The sequence below is a fragment of the Dipodomys ordii genome, unplaced genomic scaffold, assembly GCF_000151885.1.
Source record: "Dipodomys ordii isolate 6190 unplaced genomic scaffold, Dord_2.0 Scaffold113, whole genome shotgun sequence".
NCBI lineage: Eukaryota > Metazoa > Chordata > Mammalia > Rodentia > Heteromyidae > Dipodomys > Dipodomys ordii.
The window spans coordinates 33,023-36,675 of record NW_012267329.1 but is presented as its reverse complement, the minus strand read 5'-3'; positions in this window follow the sequence as shown (position 1 = coordinate 36,675).

The window sequence follows — 3,653 nt, the reverse complement described above, 5'->3', positions numbered from 1 at the left end:
AACACATAATTTCATGTTTTAAAGGGAAACTATATCCCTTAAATGTAGCATAAGAAACTTTATATTCTGCTGCTTCTGCATACATCCTGATAGTTACATTACTAGGCAGCTAAGAGCTATGAGTGGAATAACAAAGGAAGCTTTCCTCGGGCTGTGTCACAAAAGAGCACTGTTACCTGGAGGATAGGAGCATTGCTATCTATTCCTAGTTTTGACCACTTTATCTAGTGACCTCAAATGTCTCTGTTTTTAATCCTGTTCTTGAGAGGAAGTGACATCTTTATAGGAATGCCAATAACAAGAGCTGAAAATAAATTCATGTATAATCATCAGACTAGAAAGTTGGAAAAGGCTGAAACCTGTGGAAGAAAATGACTATTCAGGAGTGAAAGAGTTTTTTTCAACTTCAGTATTTGGAGTGTAGTCAGTATTTGGAGTGTAGCCAGAAAATAAACACAGTAGGTAAGGATCTTCTTCAGAAAAATTATCTTTCTATACATTAACATTGCGTCAGAATCTTTCTCTCCCCCACCAGCCTCTTTGATTTCAAGATACAGAGATTTCTAAAGAATGTTATGTCAGATATTCATTCTTTTTTATTTTTAATTATTTTATTTTATTGTAAAGGTGATATATAGAGGAATTACAGTTACATAAGTAAGGATTCGTTCTTTTACTGCTGTTTCAAATGTAGCTCAATAGTCAGGTGCCAGTGGCTCACACCTGTAATCCTAGCTACTCAGGAGGCTGAGATCTGAAGATTATGTTAGAAGCCAGCCCAGGCAAAAAAGTCCCCGTGAGACTCCTATCTCCATTTAACCACTTAAAAGCTGGAAGTGGGGCTGGCTCAAGTGGTAGAGTGCTAGCCTTGAGCACAAAGAGGCTCAGGGACAGTGCCCAGGCCCTGAGTTCAAGCCCCACAACCTACCCCCCCCAAAAGTAACTCAAAAGGCTTTAATCAAAAATAATTTTTGAGTCTTTCCTGTCATATATTTACTCTGTAGCTTGCCACTTTATATTAAATCTAATGTTACTCTCTTTAATATTTAAACTGAATAACAGGCATATTTGTTTTTTAACTTGAAAAGTTTTTAATTGTTATTATAAAGGTGATGTACAGATGGGTTACAGTTTCATAAGTCAGGTAAAAGTACATTTCTTTTTGGACAATGTCACCCTTTCCCTTGCTCTCTCCCAGTTTTAATCTCCAATTGACATATTTGTAGAAATTGGTACATATCAAGCCATTTTTTAATGATCAAGAAGCTCAATGATTTGAAAAAATTTAAACAAAACCTACCATATAATCACTAAAGAAGTTCTAGATCTGTTAGCAGATGATGCTAAATAGTTGCTAGTCAACCTGAGACAGCCTATGATTTGGACTGTAGCATATCAAGTGTATCTTTTATATTTGCTCTTTGATTACAGGAGGATCTTTTGTGTGGTTACAGATGATTTCATTCTCAATTGACTCTCAAGTACAGTGCCAAAGCTGCCACATCCACTCCAATGGGTAATCTTACTTCTCTTAACTTTCAGCTAGTTGGATACTAACAATGTTTACTATAGTATTTGGGGATTGTGTCAGAGATATCTGTATTGTTGTCAATACTTGTAATTTCCTGATGTAGAGTTATTACTGGGAAGTATCTTATAGGGCAAAGATAACCATACATATTTGTACCTTATGTATATTTCTGTATATATTATCAAGTGTGTTTTCAGAATTATATCATAGTCTTGAGATGTAAATCCATGGTATATACTTTTCCAGGCCTACCTGATAATACTTTCATACCTTTGACTAAAAGCAATGGAAACAAACCTTGTATGATTTGATATGAGTGGACTCTAGAGGCAATCTATGAACCTGTTCATCTCTTCCTTAATATTACATCCATTCATATGGAACAAACAGCTGAACAAATCCTATTTAGGTTAGATGTGTACTATATACTTTGAGATCTATCATCATAACAATTTTATTATCTAAAGTAATACGAAATGAGTGCCATTAAATCCGTAGCTGACTAGCAAACACCTAAAATACACCCCTATTACTTAATATTTGTCCTTCACTGATGAAAAGAATAAAAATTGGTATCATAGGCTGGAAAGATAGCCTTGAGTTGTTGAAAGGGAAGTATAAGAAAAAAAAAACATGGGGACTGGCAATGTGGCTTGGTGGTAGAGTGTTTGCTAGCATGCATGAAGTCCTGGACTAGATTCCTCCATACCACATAAACAGAACAAGCCATAAGCGACACTGGCTCAAGTGGTAGAGTGCTAGACTTGAGCAAAAGAAGCTCAGGGACTGTGCCCAGGCCCTAAGTTCAAGTCACAGGACTTGTACACACACACATTCTCTCTCTCTCTGTCTCTCTCTCTCTCTCTCCACATATATGTACATATATATATATATGACTATTCATTTTTAAAGGATAAATATGTAGTTCAAAGAAAAGCAAGCAAAAAGCAAATAATGATAAATCTGAAAACAGGTTGTGGAAAAAAGTTGGTGTGTAATCAGGAAGAACTTAAAAGGAAGTTCTAAGCCATGAGGCATATTCTGTTTCATAATCTGATAAGAGATGATGATAGATATCTATTTTAATTTTTCTTAAAAACTACATGTTTATTATCTATGAGATTCTAAACACATGATACATTTTTGTTGTTTGAAAGATTAAAAATACTTAATAGAGTTTTTCATGAGCATATATAAACATTTTTTTTGTTTTGTTTTTTTAATTTTTTTTTAACCAGTCTCTCTGTGTATCTCTCTCTCTCTTTTTTTTAACCAGATCTCTGTGGATCTCTGGTTTGTTTGGTCAACTTTGTTCTCTGATAGCCATTCTCATGGGAGTAAGAGGCTTCTAGCAGAATATGATTTGGCTTTCCCTAGTTATTTTTAATAAGTTTTTTTATTGTGAAAATACTGTACAGAGGTGTTACAGTTACATGAGCAAGGTAATGAGTCATTTCTTATCAAGCATTTTTGCCTCCTCTGTTTTTCCCCTACCATCCCTTCCCTCCCACCTCCACAACTACACTCCCCCCCACCTAAATTGTAAGGTTCGTTTTTCAACATAGTGTCTTATACATCTCATTGTTACAATAGGTCAACCTGCATCCCTATTTAGACCTTAATTTAGAGCGCTGACTAAAAATGAAATTTATATGTGGTTGAACAAAAAAAGTAAAGTCCAAATACTTCTTGACATTTCCTGAATACTTGTTGTAAATCAATTATGGAAGAGAATGTGCTCAATATGGAAGGATCTTTCTCTTATTGACAGTGTAAATACATATTTGCTCTCATGTCAACAATAGAATGATCTTAGGCCAATATCTTCACTCATCAACACAAACTTTACTTTCTAGACACTAATATAAGAATCTATAATAAAATATAATCAGAGATAAGAAGACATGAAAATTTCATAATTTTACAATATGTGATCAACTGCACTGCAAAACAAACTTAATCAAAAGTTAAACAGTTAAAACTAATAAGAGTCTCCAATACTGGGTTAAGGAGAAAATTAGCAGAAGGAACAATTTTCTTTATGCCAAAATAACCATCTAGAAAAATTTTAACAACATAGATGCCATCCAAAATAGCCATCATAGCCGGGCACCAGTGGCTC